Genomic DNA, 21829 nt, shown 5'->3' with positions numbered 1-21829 from the left:
CCTTTCCAGTCGACACTCCTCCCTCAGCTCCTGCACCCCATCCCCCACCCCCGCCTCTCCGCCCTCTCGGGGGCTCGGGCTCTGCCCTCTCTGCCCCTCCCTAGAGAAGAGTGTCCAGCTCCCCCCGGGCTGCCCGCCCGCCGCTCCTTCCCTGCCCACCTACCACGAGGAGCGACTCCTCCCACCTGCCCATAAAAGCCAAGTGCATGTTACCAGCACCGGATCAGAGCACTTTCCCGGTCCTCTCCTGTGGGAGCCCCCAGCCTCTCTCCTGGATCTTACGTGCTCAAGGTAAGGTAACACTCTGCAGGATCTTACCTACTGGGGTAGCTGCTGGGAATGTCTCCTCTGGTCAATGGGCTGTTTGGTTAGAGCCGATTCTTATGGATGCCAGATCAGCTGCTCCTTTAACTAGCAACTGGTTTGAAAACAGACTTCTGTTTGAACGGTAAAATAAAAGTTCATTCTGGGCAGAAACAGAAGCATAAATATTGCAAAAACCTCTTCTCTTTTAAAATCACTTTCTCTGGTGCTGACTGTGGCTGAGGTTAAAATGTATCTATTGAGGGTGTTTTGCTGAAGGCTTTTCATTGTAAATATCTCCCACATCAGTGGGGGCAAGGAAAACTTTGTCCCATTCTCAAAAATGTACTTTAAAAGGACACAATTAGTTTCCTAAAAATAGCACAGCCAAAAGGTCTGCTAACAATTTTGCTATGTTTTCCAAACCCCCAATACAGCTTCCGTGAGTCCTTTTAAAAAATATCTTTCCAGGTTGAAGTCCTTGGAAAAAATGATGCTGTGAACGGGTGCCCTTTCCACAGAGACGGTAATCAGGTGGCTGGTAGATAGGAAAGAACAAATCCAAGTTTACAAGCCATGGCAGAGTGTGCTCTCACAAAGCTATCCTTTTAAGCCTTCCTAAAAGGAGAATTGGATTGGAAGTAAGAAAGTGTATAAAAGGACTTCATGAATTTCTATGCACACACCTAAACATAAAGCATTCCAATATGTTTTACGGTAGAGAAAAATACAGGCCAGATTATACAGCATTTCTATGTACACCAGATGGTTATAAAGAAAGATCAGCTAGAAGGCTTTGGAGGTTTGAACCCTGCTTGCCACCCTCATCTAGTAAATTAAAATCAACTTGATTGACACCCAGTTCTCACAGAGATATCCAGTGGTTAAGCTACCCACATTTTTAAAGACTGCTGTCTTCTTATTTCTGAGGTCTGAAAATGAGCATTGTGCACCTGTGGAAGGAAAAATATATTCCGCAGCGGCTTCTGTAAAACCAGACACTTGGTCCGTGAAGTTTGCCATCAAAATCTGTGGGCTGTGTGGGATGAAACCCTCTCATGTGGGAGAAAGCCCTTTTCCAATGCTTCCTCTGGGGAATTGCTCAAGACCGCTTAAAAACGCAAATCAAAGCTGGCAGTCAGGAAACCAAAACGCTACTTCAGTTCTTAAGGTTCATAAAGTAAAAGAGGAAAAGTTTCACTTTTTTTTTTTTGGTTTGTTTGTATTTTTTAACTTGAAAACCTCACAAAAGCTGTAAAAAAATGCTCCACTATTAAGGAAAGTGGAATCATTAGCAATTTAACTGAGCGCCTTCCAAACTTATTCTCCTTATGGTTTGCATATCAAAAGAAATAATAAAGATATTTTAAAATTCTGTTTGGCATGGAGGAGATTCAATGCTATTATTCAAATGAAAGAGTTATATGTAAAGCTTTCTGTCATGTGAAATTTTGTTTCATTGGAAAAAAAGTATTGCAAGGAGTGCGGTTTCCTTTGAGAAAATGATATAAAATTACTATTGGCCAAGATATTATGTGACCTGGGCATATTAAAATAGCTTTTATCTCAAGCCACAGTGCAGGCAGCTTGTTTCATATCTGATGTAAGTGGATGATCAAGCATGACAAGAGCACAGGTATGGGACAAGGCCAAACCAAGTGTGTGGTATGTCCAAGTTCATTCTTCTTTTATGGTAGTGCCGGACTCACGCCCATCATCACAAGGGTGAAAATACACTGCTTCATTCAGCAGATCCCCTTGAGGGAAATTATCTTTTCTGGGAGAAAATAAAAGTGCTCCCAGTGTAAAAGAGCTCCCTGTTGCTCCTAAATTTGGAGATGCAAAGTGTTCTCCCAGGGTTTGCTTCTGCTTTTCCTGGCAGTTGACCCACCCCACCAGCTATGAGCCATTTAACAGTAACTGCCTTCCCCATGTGCCATCAAGTTCAACACCCTGAATCACTGGGTGAGATCATCCGAGATTGCTCATGATCTAACTTCCACAGGGGCCTTTACCAGACACTTGAAGCGACTCTTTCTTCATGGGGTACACAGCAGGCAAGATGATGCTTAGAAAAATCAGTGGTGAGATTTCGTGTAGTTCCCCACTGTCTCCCCCTTTGCAAAGGGTGTGGAGGCATAACATGAGTCTCCTCTTTATGCCATTTTATGGCTGCCCCCGGATTGGGTTCATTGCCATTACTATGCAACATTATTCCAGCAGGCTTTGACTGACTCCTTTAATGTTTCTCAAAAAAGAAAAGGTGAGCAGTAGGAGGGTAATCTGGTCATTTTAAGGGCCTGCTACACCTAGGGAAACACATGTTTTAGATTTTCACTATTCCCACAGGTACAAACAATATTCTTTTCATCATCAGGAAGTATACCCCATTGTATTTCCATTTGTGAATCAAAATCAGGTAAAGGAGAGTGGGAATAAGTATCATTGAGCGAGAAGCTGGGAGGAATCACTCCTAAAAAGTGCTTCAAGAGAATAGAAAGATCAGAATCTCTGTTACAAACACAACTTTTTTTGCCCTTATTTTTGTGGAAATGGGGAGATGAGGAAGATCAAAACTCTATACCTGCTCTTGTTTTTCTTTCTTAAATCAATAAGAGTATTTTCTCTAATAAATTAAAATCCATCTCTATTGTGCCCTTCTCTAACAGGAGAAAAGTTCTAAAGACCCAAAGGATTGCAGGTCTGCCCCACATTAAAACCCACATTATTTTTACCCGTTATAATTGTAAAAGCTATATCGTGGGCATAAAAACCCTCAGAATGTGTATTTAACTGATGGGTGATTTACATCAAGAAAACCAACCCTAACTCTCCCAAAGGACCCAGTGCTGGGTAATTATTTGAACGTTAGAAGCAGCAATTTACTCCTCCGTATCCATGGTCATCCACTTTGGTATGACAATTTGCAGACTAATTGAGATGCAGCCATATTTCTCAATCTTCAGTCCTCCAAGTAACCCTCTGAGAACTAGGTCTTTCTTCTTGCCTAAGCTTTCTCTTCCACCAGGCCCCCATCAGCATTCATATGCATAATTTAACGATGGTACAGATCTTGAGACTAGAGTGCCATCTTCTCTTTGGAGAGGCGCCCTGTTCCAGCTATTGAGGGAAAAGATAAACAAAAGGAGAGAAGAGGAGAGGGATAAGGGGAGAATAAATGCCCTTTGGAATTTAGAGACTCTTTCTCTTCAGCTTTGTGTGAGACGGACTTCTTACTAACCCACAGCATCCAGAAAGTTTTCTTAAAAGGAACAGCTCACAAATTGCTACAAAAAGGTGAGAATATAAGGGGGGGAATTTTTCCAATGACCTGACAATGATTGACAGCAGTTTATACCCCACAGTATAAAATTAGAGCTCTGCTAAATGTCCCCTTTCTAAGGAGACGAGGAGTAAAGAGTGAGAGAATTAAGCACATTTCAGCACCAACAGTGAGAAGGCACTAATCTGACATTCCACTATAGTTGTGGTAACTATGTTTGCTGTTTGAGGAAGGAGGTTTTAGTCTTTCCTCAAGCAAATAGATTTGCAGGAAAGGGGTTAAGGGAGTCAAACACGGTCAGAATGTCTATAATCTGGGGCTGCCTGTGTGTGCAAATCCACAAAGCCATTCAAACTGAAGTGACTGAAACAAAAATGTTCCCAAAAACCGATCCTAGAGTAATCAGTTAAAGAATTCTGAATTCAAACTTCCCAGTGTAGCATCATAGAAAATGTTACAACACACCTGATGGTTCACCTTCAATCTCCTCCATTACTTTTGGGCTCACTTCCATTGTCCTTCCTGGAAAACAAAAGCTGCCCTTCTTCCCTTCAACATAGGATTTGCAAATGCAGTCATGGCCTTACTGTGCTATCCCTTTTTTTCTTTCACTGGAAGAAATCTCTGCTCAGTTCTTATAGATCAAATTTCTGGAGTACCACTCATACTTGTGGCTTTTCTCATTACCAAAAGTCTCATACTTTTCTTAAACAGAATGTAAATTTTTACTCCAACAAATAAAAAGGTTTTACATTATCTAAACCTTAATTCATATATCCAGAAGAAATGTAATTTAAAATTGCTGCTTGCCTCCAATGGATTCTCTGAAATAAAGTTTCTCAGCAATTTCATTTACTTAGTCTCTATTCTAACTTGTTGGGGATTAAAAAACTTATTGAGAAAAATCACAGAATATAAATTTTGAAAGGATCCTTGGAGCTAATTTTAACTGAAGTTAATTTTACAGGTGAGAAAAGGTCAGAGAGGTCAATGTCTTGCCCAAGGTCACCCAGACACACATAGCAGAACCAGGACTAGAGGTCATGTAGACAAACTCTCCAATCACTGATTTGTCTTGAATAACTGTAATGTGTGTTCCCCACACGGTGCGTATCTAAGATGTCTCTGACTGTACTGAGAATTCGGTTGGTACTAAATATGTAGGGTTCTCAGAAACTATAACCTGGTAGAGGTTTGGGGGCTATAGCTATACCTTTATTACAGACTGTCTAAAAACATTGATCCAAACCCTTGTGAAGAGTGAAATCACTGATTGTCATCATCAAAGAGATCTTGCAAGGTTTTCTCCATTCCAGGACCTGGTATGTAGTATTCCCTTGGTAAATGTGTTGAGTGGGTGGGTGAACGGGGAAAAAGAAAAGGCTAAGTATAAAATATTAATTATTCTTAACTCATTCCATAAAAATAGTTTTTAAAAAGTCTATAGGGACTCATAGATACTCAATTCTCAAATATATCAAATTTAAGATTCCCCCTTGCTTTAGGAAATGTAGGAGAGCTCTTCAGCCTTATTGATGGCCAAGCCAGTTTCCTGCCTGCAGTACTTCCACTAGTCCTCCCACAGTTATCTGAATACTAGAAGTTATACTATTGTTTACAACCAAATATCTAGTTCCAATATTTATGTGACAGAACAAATGTATTATTTTGTGATGAATTTACAACATAACCTTCTTCTTCTCCCACCCAATAAACACTTGCACCTTCCCAAGTCTTTAATGAAAAAAGGGCAAAATATATAATGGACAGTCAGAGAAAACTTTGAGGGACATACTGGTTGAGGTATGTAGGCATGAGGCTTGCTGTGACAAAGAGGAGGGGCCATCAAGGGCCTGAGATATAGACAAGGGGTGATGCAGCTGAGAGGGTTTATTCTCTGAAAGAGAAGAGGGAGACATGTCCAAGAGTTTTGAGATCCTGGAGGAGATATTTTTAATATGATTGTCTGAACCAAGACCCTCTCAAATGTTTTGGAGATGAGATCCTATTTGGGTCAGGCTTCTGTTGGTACAGCACCATTTGAGGACTGGTTCGCATGGATGAAAACTTTGTAAGCATTATATTCATCAAAACTCTTCTTAACCCTTGACTGTACTTCAGTTAGTGAAAAAGCCTCATTTAACCTCATTTAGACTTGACTCTTGCCCAGCATACTAAATCTATGTCATAAATATGTTCTCTGCTAAGATTATCACACAATTTTGGTAATATATAAGGTTAGTCCAATATAGAAAATGATGAAGGTAGAAAAGAATATTCGTGTAGCATTTCTGGAAACAATTTACCCTAAGTGAGTGGACAGATGTTACCCCAGATGTGTCTTCACTTTCCTCTAAAGCATGCCTGACAATTGTTTGCATATCTTTGAAATAATAATTGTGTTTGTGAAACTGATTTATTGTATGTTCAAACTTACAGAGTCTATGACTAAGCATCATTGTGAAAACATTCTTTTAAGTACGTTTTTCTTGAAGACTGCCTCTCTTAAGCTCTCTATTGATGTGTTTATATCACAAGATATTTAGGCATTGGCATCATTCGATGTGCTGAAATAAAAGACAATTAATCACTTCATGTGCTACTTTTCCAGCTCTAACTGAATAGTGGGTGTGGGTGTCAGCTGTTGGCTTCTCCAGGGGAAAAAATTGGATCTAGCCTGTTGGGTAGCTTCTCCATTCCCCTCTGTTAGCTAGATAAAACAGCTGTTTTTCTGAAAGTCTGGACCAATGGCCTCCATAATTAAGGCTTCATGTACTAGGGCAACTATGGCTGGTTCATACCGAAATTGTACTACCCAGAAGAAGGATGGATAAGCCATAGCCTACTTCAGTTCAGTTCAACAGGAGGACAGTGAATCTTAAGAGCTATTTGAAGAGCATTGTCCTGGGGCAGCTGGGAGGCATTTTGGCAGCTATCATCCATCCCATGTAGTATGTTGTTCCAACTATTGCCTTGCACGCTCTAAAGATAAACCTAAACTTAGCTCGTAAATTCAGCGTGATGACTGTATATTGTTAGAGTTCTATACAGAACTCTACTTAGCAACTGTCCATTCTTGAAGTCCAAGTCTCATGGTGTTCATCAGTACTATAAATTCAAACAAGAAGCCTCTTGTTAAAAGGTAGACACAGGACAAGGCCAAGAACTACATGAAGGGAGACACTAGGTGGAGCTAAAAATTTGTGGCTAAGATGGCCAAGATTGTTGAGGTTGGAAGAATGAGGGGAGAAAAGGGATCTGCAGCAAAAATGTGCTATTGGATCCACAACTCCTAGTTAAACAACATGTCTAGGACCCCTTCCAGCTCCCAGATTATTCCAACCCCCTGCTGTTCAAATGAGTGGCAAGGGGAGTCCTTCACCAGTAGAGGGAACCAGGGCCTGAGTGTCTCAGGATAGAAAACTAACTTATTCCCAGAGGGGCCTTGAGATTTGAATTTTTCTGATAAGAGGCAGAGTAAGGTGTCCTTTGCTACCAGTAGCCAAAATGCACCATGGGAGTGTATCACATTGTTGGTTTCCTTTATTTAAAAAAAAACAAAAACAAAAAATGTAAGCCTCTAGGAATAAATCACCTACTTTTTAGCAATGCCAGGAATATCCAGGCTTCTAGAAGTTTATTAGAAAGAAAACCAAAGCAATCTTAGAAAATGTTATTTCCAACGCCACCACCAGACCACAATAAATGTTCAAGACTAAATGTTCAATTCAGTAACAAACACACCCCGGCAGCTGGGTGTCAATGAGAGACAAACACAGAGAGCTGAGGGCTCTCATGAGTTTAAAAGGGAAGTCGTGGGGCCCTGCCAGGACAGGACCCTCCTGTCAACAGAAGAGGAGGAAGGGAACTGGAAGAAAGCAGGAGGCCAAGCAGGATCTAGCTTATTACGGAGCTTGGATCTCCAACCGAGATGGCCCAGAACATGCACTCCTAGTTCTGGGTCTCTCCAGGGAACAGCCAGAGCCCTCCCTAGACCAAAGTGAACACTTTCCTGTTGAACATTTCCATTGAACAACTGTGTAGGGATGGCTTGTTAAGACCTGAGATACTTGCATAATTCAGAATCCTTTGGGGGATAGAGATCAATTAGGACTGTAAAAGAAAAAGATCCCTGGCACATCAGAGAAGGACTGTTAGCTTTGTAAAAATTATGACATTCACAGAAGAACAGAGCAGTCCTCTTTCTAAGGCTATTTCTGATGTCAATAGAAATGATGCCGAGAAGTTGGTATGCATGTGGCCTGAAAATCCCTGTTCCAGAAAATCTTCAGTATTTTAATTTCAAAAACACCTTGACTCTTTCTGGAGCTTCAGGCAAGGCATTGATCATCTCTGTGCCTTAATTTATTTATCTTACACAGAAGAACAATTCTCAAATAACTACTCTCTTTACTTAGAAACACTTGAAGTCTTGCCAAGTATTTTACAGAATGATGCTACTTATGCATATGTTGTTACTGTTACTTAGTATAGTAAATGGATTATAGTCACAGTACCATGGCTGATGATATTTATACAGAACCAAGTCAAAAGGGAATAAAGTTCCAAATAAGCACATAACCTTCCAAGATATAGCAAGAACATTTTTTGTGTGTTAGAATCCAGAACAAATTCCACATGTCTCAAAGGGTCAGACAAGGTCAAGAATAAGCAGAAAAGGGAAAAGAAATAAAATTATGGCTTAAGAGTCTCAAAAGGCCTATATGTTCACCTGTCCATATTTTTACACCAGTCACAAGATAATTCCTCACACACAAGAAAAGGTTTTGTGATTTAAATTTTTTATTTTAACTGAAGAAAGATGAAATTTTGAGTAAAATCTCTGAGTGACACTTTTCAACATTTTCCAAAGTGTCTTTCAAAACAGTAACACCTGGGATAGAAAAAGGTTGTGCAGGCAAATAAATTTTAGAAATACTCAGTGAAGCAATATGATCAATTATATTCGCTGCAAAACTTTTAAGAGACCTTAATATGCTACATATATTTTCATTCTTCAAAAAAGAATGAAATACAGTTAATATAATAGTGTGTCCTAAACTTAATCAATGACAAATCTTCCCAACCTGAGAACATCTCTTGACACTGGTATTCTATGGAGCAGTTTTGGAACAGTTTAGGAATCACTGTCCTGCTTCATTACTTCAAGATCTACTGGGACATGGTACTTTCAGTGTTGCTAAATATTATGTAATACACATTGACTGTCAATGTCAATCAATAAAATACGAAAGAATTCCAGTGTGATTTCCAAACCCAGATGAAAAAGGAAGAAGCAGATGAACATCTTAGGCCCCAAACTCTGAGTTGTTTTTGTTTTTTGTAATAGTAGTAGTAGTAGTAGTAGTAGTAGTAGTAGTAGAAATGCCAGAATAATTTTAAGTATTTTACAAGTTCTTGATAGATGAATGGGCAGATGGAAGGTTAGAAGAAAGAGGTTAGAAGGTTATAAGGAGGGAAGGAGAAAGGAAGGGTGATCAAAGTCGAACAGATTGAAATGATTTCTTCCTTCCTTTTCCTTTTCCACTGCCTGGATATTGTGTTATAAATAGAGAAATAGCCAACAATGAGCAATAAATCCAGTAAATAAGGAGCCTAGATAATTCTATGATTTAGCTCATCTATCTCTGGGCTGATAATTCTGTTTCACCTTAAACACCCTTAATCGAGATCATTAGCCAAGCATCTTCCTTAAGCATTAACTTCTTCACCATCAATAGGCAGCTATTTCCTTTAATAGGAACACACTTACTGATATTTTAGGAATCTTTCTACATTGGAGATTATTTGATTTATCTATGACACTCAGACCTCCCAACCCCATCAAATTCCCCATTCTCTTAGGGCCCTACTCTGGGAATTCTCTTTCCCCTTTGCAAAGAATTGCCTGTAGGCTAACATCCCAAAAGCAGCAAAGTGGAACCCTCTCCTTTGAGGGAAAAAAGTAGCTCAGAGTCATCCAACAGAGAAACTTAAACTCATCATTACTAGTTATAATAATAGATATTACTTATTAAGTGTTAGTAGGACCAGACATTGTGCTGGTCTCATTATCTCTGTTTTTTATACTAACCTTACAATGGTGGGATTATCGTTCCCAATTTAAAGATGAGAAAAATTGAGCCTCTACTTGGTAAAGCAACTTGCACAGAATCACACAGCTAGAAGGAGCAGAGACAGTATTCGAATCCAAGTCATACTCCAAACTCCATAGTCTCCCAGCTCCTCCATGCTGCCTCTCACAATGTCTCATCCTATCATAAATGGGAGAAAAAAACATTAACTCCCTGTGACAATACCTCTGACTCATAAAGTGAGAGAATTCCAGTGGCTCTGTTCCTAGACACTGCCGACTGGCTCTGTTTCTTGTTTAATACTGTTTTTAATTTCTTTTTCTTTCTTGTATTTTTTCCTAAAAGCATGCTGTCATTTTAGAGCCAAAAAAGTAAGGGCTGTGTAACTAGAAAACACGCACAACAACTATCATTTCTCCCTAGGGTAATTTGTAAGGGCTAAGGTTTCTCCATAAATTCTCCCCAAGAGGCTTGGCATTGATCTGGTCAAGAGAGTGACAACCTAGCCTGTCACTCCTAAGGAAGTAGAAATCCCCACGATTACATGAGAAACATAGTAGAACAAGGTACTAGGCATGTTGAGGATACTTGAATCTGGCTCATCAGAACATTCTTTTTGGTGTTATGTTTATTACAACCCACAGACAGATGGTGAGAGTCAAGACAACTTATACAATTCCCCCAGGCCATGTGAGTCACCTAGACAAAAATCTATGTTGTCTACACCTACTGCTTAACCTGCCATGAGGGTATACACAGCAGTAAGTATACCTCGAGCCCTACTTTCTTGCTATGCTGAAGACAAAAGAGCAAATAAGGTCTAGCCCTTTCCATATAATCACATTCTGCTAAACATTTTTGCTTTTGTATTTGACCTTCCCTCTCTGCATGTAGTATTCCCTACTTAATCACTGAATTAATTTGCACCCTTCCTTCAAAATTCAGATCAGGTATCCTCTGAGACGACACGCCTGCAGTCAGCCTGCACCAGGGTACACTGTGCACCTCCTACACACTCCCTAGCACTCTGTGCACAGCCCTGCGGTGGACATGGTCACTCTGTAATGGCCTTGGCTTGTTTTTGGTACAAGACTGTGAGCTCCTTGCACAAAGATTTTTGTCTTATCTCTGCAACCTCAATACTTGGCACATAATAGGAGCTTAATAAATATGAAAAAGAGGAAAGAAAAAAAGAATGGGGGGGCTAAAATGCAGTGATGGTGAATAAGAAGGCTCTAAATATCCTTTTCTCTATCCCCATATGTTGTTCCAAGATACAGCTTGACCTAAGTCCATTCATGTGCCTGCACACACACACACCGCATAGAATGTTACTAGGCTCAACTCTGGAGCTAACAATGGAGCACAGGATGAATTCCCATTGGTATGCTAATATTAAATACTAGAGGCCCGGTGCACGAATTCGTGCACAGGGGAGGTGGGGTCCCTCAGCCTGGCTTGCGCCCTCTTGCAAAGGATCGGGCCTAAACCAGCAGTCGGACATCCCCCAAGGGATGTAGCAGTGCGCCAAGTGGCAGGCAGCCAGGGAGGAGCCCAAGCCAGTGCCATGCTGCTCGCACTCATCCCGGCCCACTACACCTGCTGCCGCCACCCGGTAGCACTGCCACAGAGTCGGGAGAGGCTTCCACTGCTGCAGCTATGCTCGCTAGCCATTAGCCCAGCTTCTGGCTGAGCGGCGCCCCTCCTGTGGGAGTGCACTGACCACCAGGGGACAGCTCCTGCATTGAGTGTCTGCCCCCTGGTGGTCAGTGCACGTCATATCGACTTGTCAACCCATCATTCTGGTCATTCTGGTTGTTCATTCTTAACGGTCACTTAGGCTTTTATATATATAGATTGGCTTTCTATATACCAAATTACATAAGAACAAAATATTTGCTGGTACCACTGTCCCAGAACTGTCAGTAATACTCTGCTCAAAAATATTAAGTGGATCCCTGGCCAGTGTGGTGCATTTGGTTGGAGCGTTGTCCCATATACTAAAAGATGGTGGGTTGGATTCCTGGTGAGGGCACATATCTGGTACCATCCCTGGTTGGGGCGCACTTACAGGAGGCAACCAATCAATATTTCTCTCTCACATGGATGTTTCTCTATCTCTCTTCTTCTCTCAACAATAAATGAAAAACATATCCTCCAGTGAGGATTAAAAAAAAAATTCAGTGGAGTTCTGAAATACAAAACAAACAGCTTAGGTTGGTAGTTATGTTCCTCAACCTCCACCCCAATCCACCTTTCCATCTGTATCCCTTTCTAGTCTGTAACAGGAATTTAACCTAAGCCACACAGACTATTATTCCTGCAAACATTCCTTTTTATTTTCTCCACTGAATATCCCCCATTGTCCTTTTAACCTGTCAAAATAACCATAAATTCACGGTTCTATTATAGTCTTCCAAAATATTGCAACTGCATTGATCTCTCTCTATTCTCAGTTGACCAGCAGTTACTATAAATGTCAGCTATGTGTTGCTTGTATACTGTGTGGAAGACATCAGGGCATCTTCTAGAACTTCCTGCAGTGATAGAAATGTTCCAAATCTGAGCTGTCTGATAGGGTAGCCACCAGCCACATATGGCTCCTGAGTACTGGAAATGTGGTTAATGTGACTGAGTTTTTAAATTGTATTTTACTATAATATCTTTATATTTAAAATTAAATAGCCACGTGTGGCTAATGGCTGCTGTATTGGCCAACACAGAATATTTAAATTTTCATGTACTGTGCCTTGTATCCCTACTTGTATAAGCTACTGGAAAAGTTGAATAAGATGCTTTTATGTATCCCCAGTAAGTTCCAGGGCCACAGTAGAGTTCATTATATATTCTGTTCAATGCATTGCTTGACTACTGGGTCTGCCTTTAATTGTTGTATTATTTTAAAGAAGTCTCCCCTACATAAATAATTAAATAGTATGGGTGGCATTTGGTTTTTGTGTGTGCGTGTTTTATTTTTTATTTTAATGGCTTAAACCTGCTTAGAAAGACACTGTATCACTACTTGGATCCTTAATGCTATACAAACAAAATGAGATGAAGAACAACTTGAAGTGAGCCCCTGAAAGAGAAAATCCCATTATTTATTAAACCTCTTCTTTTTCATTTTGGAGGAAAAACATATTTTAAGTGCTGAGATATAGAATTGCTTCAATTTTTAATATGACCATTTCTACCGAGAAAGATTGTGCCCACGAATCCGAAACAGTCACTTTCTGAAGGAAGTTAGCTCTTTAGCATAGATTTTCCTGGAGCAGTTTTGTCTCTATTTGTGGTGAACAACCTGAGGCACTTTGAAGAAGGCTAAATTCTCTATCAACAGGTCAGGGGCGGTAGCATGTCCTTGGTATTTGACAATGATGTGGCCCTGGCACTTACTGGTTCCTGAAGGCCCTTAGGAATTATCATGCCAACAGGCCAACTATGCCATAGAATCTAGTGCCTGGCAAAGCCAAAAGCACAGTGATCAAACGGTCTGGCTGCAGATTAGATTCTGACTTATTAATAAGCCTTTAGAAAATAAACCAGAGTGAGTCTCTAACAGCAACAGTTTACAGGAGATGTTTAATGATTTCAGAGGTTGGTCACACCACATGCCTTCCTCCTGACTCAGTGAAGAATGGGACAAGGACACGGGAGGCTCTCAAGGAGCCAGGGCAATCAGCTGTGTCTTCTCCATTCACAGCTAAGTTTATTTGGAGTGACTGAAATAACATTTAATGAAAACTTTTTTAAAAGAATAAAAGAATTTATCCTGTTATCATGAGCCAGACAACATTGAGAAATAATTATGGGTCTGTATTTTACCCTGCCTTGTAAAATATTTACAAATTGCAGCACAAACAAGCTCTAGAGTAAATGGTAAAGATAGCAATAGCATTTCACTTGTAAATTTTTTATATTTTGCCATAAAAGAATCACCATGTGTTTAAATCACATTGGAATACATATGAATAAAATTCTCATCTGCAGACATGAGCCAGTGACTAAAGAAAGAACTCATGACTCCTTTTGTTTTTATCAAATAAAGTTTACTACTACCACATCAACGAAAGAGTATTAGTAAATACCTTAATTAGGGAACTTTTAAACATGAAGACAATGATAATGACAATAAGTAAACTTTGTAGAGAAATTTACAGTTTCTTGGATGTATTGTCATACATTGCTTCATTTGAATTACATAAGAAAGGATTTAATATACATTTCACATGTGAGGCAGTGGAGGCTTAGAAAGATTAAGTAAATTTTATAAACTCCTGAAGTCCTTTTCTTTCTAAGAATTCAAGATGAGCCTTGACAAGACCACATCCAAGAATGGTCCAGAGCATTCCAGCAGCATCAATGAGAAACTGCAGCAAAGGAAAACAGAATGACCTGTAAGGTTACTTAGTAAATCAGATTCAGTGACTGAAAATGTGTGTTTCAAGAAAATAGAACCCAAATTCTCAACAATAATAGCAGTTAATAGGTTGTAGGTTTGCTCTTTGCCAAGCAGAATGCTGAAAGCTCTTTTTTACATTATAGTATTTTATTCTGATCTTCCTATGAGACAAGAAACTATTTGATAGGTTAAGTAACTTCTGCAAAGTCAAAGAGCTATAGTAATGGAACTGGAATATGAGACCAATAGATCAGATTCCTGTGTTCTTTTTTACTGCTATATCATTGATATTTTATCTCCAAAGAATCATCCATAACATCCTATTAATAATCTGTGGACAAACAGATGTGCACTGGTGGAAGGACCAGCAACATAAGAAAACCATTGATAATCAGCAGGAATAGTTTGTAGGTTGTCTTCCATATAGTTTATGATTTCGAAGGACACACAATCCATTTAAAAATAGCCTGTATTGTTTAAAGGATATTTTATTTTATTTTAAAATTTACCTTTATTGTTGAAAGTATTACAGATGTCCCCCTTTTATCCCCATTGACCCCTTATAGCCCACACAACCCCACCCCAGGCCTTCACCATACTACTGTCTGTGTCCATGGGCTATGCACATATGCATATAAGTTCCCCAGTTAATCTTTCCCCATCCACCCTCCATCCCTGCCTTCCCTCTAAGATTCAACAGTCTGTTCCATGCTTCTATGTCTCTGGATCTATTTTGTTCATCAGTTTATTTTGTTCATTAGATTCTACATATGAGTGAGATCATGTGATACTTACATTATATGAAAATATGTGAGAAAGTGTCTGGAACTCAGAAGGTGACCAGTAAATGTTATTTGATGATAGTGACTACTGATTATTGAATGCTGACTTAAATACCAGCATAGTGGGCATTGGGGTGAGTAGAAGCTTCAAGTGTGGCGTTCTACAGATTGCAGATGAGGGCACTAAGGATCCCTTTGCTTGTAGTTTATTTAATGAACTCAACTCCTACACCAGGGCGCTGCTCTTAGCTTATCATGGTGGTAGTATGGGCAACTTATACACTAATTTAGATTCCTGATCTTTTAGGGTTTGGATTTTATTTTTCTTAGTGGGAAGGAGGGTTTATTTACTTTTGTTTTGTTGTTGTTATTTGTTTGCTTGTTCTAAATGGCACTACTTCATCCTCCCCACAAGTTCCCCAAAGGAAGAAATTACCATGATTTGCATACCACTTCCAGATCAAGGCCACCTTCCTCCCTTCAACATGGCATTACACATTTTATGGCAGCTGTGTCCTCATCGGGAAAAGATGGCTGTCCTGGGTGTCTCAACTAAGGTCTTGGTTCATCCCATGAGCTTTGGAGTTTTATGCTGCTGTGCTCTACAGAACTCCCATTGAGGCTGCTGGCATCCCAAATGCATCCTGGCCCCTGCATTTTGATGCTGTAATATACCTTAAGTCATGTATGTACCCCCTACGGTATTCATCGTCAACACACCAGAATCCTACCTTACATAAATTCCATTTTCCAGTTTAAAAAAGCCCTAACCTTTTGCCCTGGCTGGTGTGGCTCAGTTGGTTGAGTGTCATCCCATGCAGTGAAAGGTTGTCAGTATGATTCCCAGTCAGGGCACATACCCAGGTTGCGGGTTCAATCCCTGATCAGGACAAGTACAGGAGGCAACCAATCAATGCTTCTCTCTTTTTCTCCTTCTCCCTTCCTCACTTTCTAAAAATCAATAAAAATCTATAAAAATAAATAAATAAAAAAGTCCTAACCTTTTTATCTCTATACTTTAATTATTAAGAAATCTTTCAACTCAGGCTTCCTAAAAAAAAAAAAAGGCTCTAAGAAGCCCAATGTTAGAATAAGGGAAATTACAAGCTACCGTGGAGGCATTTTAGTTCATAAAGACAAAGGAAGAAAGAGAATAAGAGTTTAAAAGATTTTGCCCCTCAAGTTCAATTACCCTAGTTTTGTTTGTTTAGGATTCCAATCTTAACCTCACTTATGCATTCATTCATTCATTCATTCAACAAATAATTATTGGAGACCTACCGTGTTTCAAGCTCTGTGCTAGACACCATCAAGGACTGTTTCACCTGCACCTGTGGTTTGCAGCTGAAAGATCTAGAAACTAGTAAAAAGCCACTTGGAGCATAAATGTACAGGGAATGTAAGAGCCCCTTTTCTTTTTTTCCTTTAAAGGGAGACCACTTTTTGTGCATTTTTCATACCAATCAAGGTGTGGTGAGCCTTCCCTGGGAGCCGGTGTTTTCTCACATGTCCATCTGCACCAGCTCTCACTCAATGACTGGTGAGGATAATATATTCAAGCTCTGGTCCACTCCCTAGGTGCCAGAAAAAGTAACCAATCAGCATCTTATTAGACATATTTTCAGACATTCAACATTACTTATATAAAAATGTATGAAACAGTAAGCTATCTTTTATCTGGTATTCTTTCAACTAACATAGTTAGGAAATCTTTTTTTAAAAATATATTTATTGCTTGATTTCAGAGAGGAAAGGAGAATGAGAGAGAGAGATAGAAACATCAATGATGGGAGAGAATCATCGATCGGCTGCCTCCTGCACGCCCCCTACTGGGGATTGAGCCTGCAACTCAGGCATGTGCCCTTGGCCGGAATTGAACCTGGGACCCTTCAGTCCGCAGGCTGACACTCTATCCACTGAGCCAAGCCGGCTAGGGCAGGAAATCTTAATTTTGTTGTCAACAAGTACAATGAGTACTGATGGTCCCAAGAATAACCCTGAGCCTCTGAGAGACCCTGAGGTTCTGTCTGGAGCAGTCAGGCATTTTGCTTTCAATAATTGCTTCTTACTCACTGGAGGAACATTAAATTATTCCAAATTGAGTTTTAGAATTAAAATATATTTAAGGTATCTTTTCATTTGTCTAGAATTCCAATTTCTGAAAACTTTCACCCTATAGAACACAACTGAGGACAAAAGTAAGTCAAAATGACTCGGAATAAAAGACAGTGGTCATTAAGGTTCATATTCATAAGCAATCATATGAAGTCCTCATTTCAAACCTGTTTACTTCTACTTTACAAATAATTCTAACAAAAATGGTTCTCTGTGTGCTAAAGAACATTGCAGATTAGAGTACCTAATTAGAAAAGGGAAAGGGGCTACAGTAAGTAAACGTACTGACAGCAGGAAGAAGTATGGAAGCCTAGCAATAAAGGAATAGAAAAAGAAGCTTTAAAAATGATAAGAATTTTAAAGGCATAAAGTCATTCACTGAGGAGACAAGTAGTCATATAGCCCTGGGACGTTCCTGAGGGAGAGACTGAATTACAGTGGAATATAAATATTGACATATTTAGTAGCATTATTTGAGAATTAATAAAATTGTGTAATTTAAATATATCATAGCAATACATGCATATTTAGATCCTTATGTATGTAAAATTAATTATCCAAAATGTCTCATTCCATAAAGACTAGGAATAGTTGAAAATAACTATTTTAATATATATGAGTGTGTATGTACACACACACACACAAGTATGCACAGTTCAACCTTGAACAATGCAGAGGTTAGGGGCACCAAGCCCCTGCACAGTGTAAAACTTTTGATTCCCCAAAAGCTTAAATTGTCCCTTGGTATATCCAGGACCCCCTGAAGATACAAAAATCCATAGATACTCAAGTCCCCTATATGAAATTGTGTAGAACCATGCATATAGTTGGGCCCCAGGATCACTCTCCATCACTGATCAAAAGAGTACAGGGGGGAAAAATTCACATATAAGTAGACCTTCACAATTCAAACTAGTGTTGTTCAATAGTCAATTTTATGTCTAAACTAGAGGCCCGGTGCACAAAAATTTGTGCACTGGCGGGGGGGGGGGGGTGTCCCTCAGCCCGACCTGTGCCCTCTCACAGTCTGGGACCCCTTGGGAGATAACCACCTGCTGGCTTAGGCCCGCTCCCCAGGTGGCAGATGGCAGGCCTGATCCCCCGGTGCCTGCCCCGCCTCCCCGGGTCACACACGGCAGGCCCGATCCCAGGGTTGGGGCGGGTGGCGGATGGCACTGCCCTGCTCTGCTTGCAGTATGCAAATTTAACGGCCATCTTTGTTGGGTTAATTTGCATACTCTTCTGATTGGCTGATGGGCGTAGCGAAGGTATGGTCAATTAGCATCCTTTTCTTTTATTAGTGTAGATTATATAATGTAGAATTTCTGTTAAGCTAGAAAACCTCATCTCCCTAACATACTGATTATTAACATTTTGATTGTCAGCTTCCAATAAAAACATGATCAAAGCGGGTACCTGGAATCCAAAACCTTAAGTTCATGCTTTCTTTTCATCTAATGCATCTGAGACCAGGGAAATTACCTCACTGTTCAGTGACTCAATTTATCTATTTGTATAATGAGAAAAACAAAAGCTTACCTCACAAGGGCATAGTGGACTTTGTTCCTGTTTCAAAACTTGGAAATACTTAATATAAATCTCAATAATAGCCTGGTTTGGGGTTATTATTTTTTAAGCAAACACCCCTCAAGGAAAAGATGCAAAGGAAGTTAGTCTTTCTTTCCCCGCTTTTCTTTCCTTACAATCTTTTCTTTCCAGAGAACACCACAAAGAAACAAAGAGCCAAACATACTGACTCACGTCTTTTTCTAATAGTGTTGTGGTCAATTTGCTCCCACAGAAAAAAAGTAGTAGTGAAGCTTTGAACTCTGGGTTTTGGAAGGCCAAGAGTGGAAAAACGTTTCTGCAAAAAGAATGGCACATTCCAAATCTGTCCAAATCTGTCCGGAGTTATGCATTTGTGAGGAAAGTCTGCTTGGGCAGGCAGTCCCCATGGAAGCCCTTCTCTGTTGTTAGAACTTTCTGACAAAAGAAGGGGCTGAACTTTGCCGCAATGAAATAGTGAGTTGGTTTCTTTTTTGGTGTTTTTTTTTTCTTAAGATGCTTTCTCAGTTTAGACTTGCTTTTAGTACAAATAGGAAAATGGTGTAGCTTTGTGCCTCAAAAAGCTGGCTCCATCCTTCTTTGGGAGGAGAAGTTCTAACGTGGTTCAGAAAGCTGAAGATGCCCTCAGCGTCTTCATTAAGAGGTTTCTGATACTGAATCCGTTATTACATCCTAAGGTTGAGCAGATGCCATGCTTTTTGTTGTCCGAGATGTTGCTTTCTTGCAGTCTGTCACATCTAATATAGTCATACAACTTTATAGTGTCCAAAGGGCTTTCACTCACTTTCATTTATGTGTAAGACCTAGTGTGTTCCTGACTTCTTAATGTGTTATAGTTGTTTTTGTTTTAAATGTTAAAGACAATCACAATCTGAAAAAAAAAAGGGTTTTTCTAAGTAACTGGTGTGATTCTTTGGCTGATAAGATTGAGTCCCTGGCTTATCCTACATATCACTCAAAGAATTTATCTGAGTGAGCAACTCTCATTATCTGAAGTACTCTAAGCCATTTCAAGTGTCACTCTTTTCTCCCTGGCAGGAAATTTCTATAAAAACATCCTTAACCTACTGTCACCACGCACATCTTCCCTGCAGGCCATTCTATCCTTCTCTCCTTTTCTCCTGTTACAGTGGAAGAGGTATTTCTCTTCCTAAGTCTCTTCCATCACATATTCTTTGGGTGCTTTTCATACCATCTCTCCTACCTACTGAACTTCAACTTCACTCTGAATCACATCTGCCCATCGCAGCTGTAGCCTTCTTTCTTAGTGCAGACTGGACTGTGACTCAACCATGTGGCTCAGTTGGTTTTCCTGGGGAACAGAAAGGTTACAGGTTCGATTCCCATTCAGGCCACATGCCCAGGTTTCGGGTTCGATTCCCTGGTCGAGGCGCGTGGGGGAGGCAGTCAATCTATGTTTCTCTTTCACATCGATGTTTCTCTCTCTCTAAAATCAATAAAAACATGTCCTCAGTGAATATTTTTTTAAAAAATGCTTTAAATATTTCAGAGATATTTCATGGCTCTCAAATTTAAAGCCCAAACTCCATCAGAGGTGATGAGAAGGCTGAGTGTTCCAGCCTGAAAGACAGAGCTGTGTGAATGAAAGCCCTTAATGAGAAGAGAGACGGTTCCCTTCAGAGAAAACTGTGATTATAGTGTAGAGTGGGCTTGGTGACACAAGGTGTAATGGCAAGGATTTACAAGGCCTGGTCTGGGCCTGTCCATCTCTTTCCAGATCCGTTCCTTGCCATACCACCTGGACTGGATCACATTGCCCCATATCCCTTTACGGCGTCCAATACTCTCACTGTAGCTGTTTTCGTTAACTGACTGTCTCTCCTGCTGATCCCACAATGACCTGAATTACATCTGTCTTACTAAGCAATGTGTCCCCAGCACAGCGCCTGAAACCAAGTGCAGGTTCTCAGTATTGGTTGAATGGGAGAATGAATAAAGGATGCGCAAATGATCATCAGAGAAGCACAGATAACAGAGACAAAGTAACAGAGTCAAGGATTGACCAGGGTTCTAGAAAAAGTGAATGGTCACAAGTCTGGTCAAAGAAGTCCAAAATCAAGAAGTCTTTAGCCACCAACAGTGAAAGGCATGAAGGAAGGTCTAAGACAAGCCCTTAGCAATCACGGCAACAAAAAACTAATTCTCACAACACCCCGCCAGTCCCCTCACCCTCATCCTGGGCAGTTTCCCAGAGTGTGACATAGTGTGGTCCAAGGACAAACTGCATTGTGTTTCCCCATCCCCAACTAGTTCTAATGAAATAGAACCTCACGGTTGAAATCTGGCCTAAAATCTGCACTTTTAACCAGCATCCCAGGTGATACTTATGCACCTAAGATCCTAGGCTGGAAATGGGGACAACCACAATATCTGGTTAAGTAGAAAGAAACAGTAGGAAGAAATACCTTTCCCTGGTGGTGGCTAGTTCAGCACTGTGAGCCCCCTGTTGCTCTATATATGATGCATGACTCATGGATAATGCATAGCTGACTCGTGGTTGGCCCTTAGAAGTTCCCACCAGGGTCATGTGTATGGGAGTGTGGGTGGGGGCGGGGGGGATACTTTCATGGCACTTTAGTCAAAACTGTCACTTAACTTTTCACTGTGGCCTCCCTTCTCCTTTCAGTATAATCCATCTATGCATTCTGTCTGGACAGATGAATATTAACCAGCATTCAATAAAGCAATGTTTTCTTGTTCAAGACCTGGACAAAAATGCTAATAATAATAACCATGAAGAATTTGTTGTCAGCTATTACTTCTCTGAGGAAAGCAAAAATGTCCCCTTTAGGCCCCACTGAGCTAGTGGTTTTAAAGTCTTTCCAATTCTGCATTATTGTCAAAGAAAAATAATGAGATATGGCTGGCTGGAAAAAAATATAGAAAGTTCTATCTGAGGAAAAGAGGTTCACCTCAAACCAACATTTCCTGTTTTGATCTTGTGTTCCAAGAAGTCTCATATTTTCCCATTGGGTTTTACATATAGTTTTGTCATTTATGGTCATGCCTGTAATCTGTCATGCTCACAACGAGTCCAGAATAAACACCGATTTTTGTTACTCCTCTATTATTTATAGCTTAAGATTACTCTGCACCTTCCTCCCAGGACTCTGTTCTATCACTGGCCATTTGATATCAGTGCACACTGCATTGTAAGTCCCTAATAAACCAGAACGTATGTGATGTGGGCAGGAAAAACAATACCTCTGACTTTCCCAAAGTCGTTCGAACCAAATGTTTTAAGTGTAATTGAAAACATATT

General features: G+C 40.1%; 1 protein-coding gene across 1 annotated transcript in view; it reads left to right on the top strand.

Annotated features, from left to right (window-relative positions):
* Positions 1-271: 271 nt before the first annotated feature.
* Positions 272-21829, top strand: part of COL8A1 (collagen type VIII alpha 1 chain) — a 159929-nt gene continuing 138371 nt past the window's right edge. Inside the window, 2 exon segments of the mRNA XM_023758864.1 lie at positions 272-291; positions 4811-4908. The gene's annotated coding sequence lies outside the window, so the exon portion shown is untranslated.

Source organism: Myotis lucifugus, unplaced genomic scaffold, assembly GCF_000147115.1.
Source record: "Myotis lucifugus unplaced genomic scaffold, Myoluc2.0 scaffold_140, whole genome shotgun sequence".
NCBI classification, from domain to species: Eukaryota; Metazoa; Chordata; class Mammalia; order Chiroptera; family Vespertilionidae; genus Myotis; species Myotis lucifugus.
Note: the sequence above shows the minus strand (reverse complement) of the source record. Positions and strands in the feature narration are given on the sequence as shown.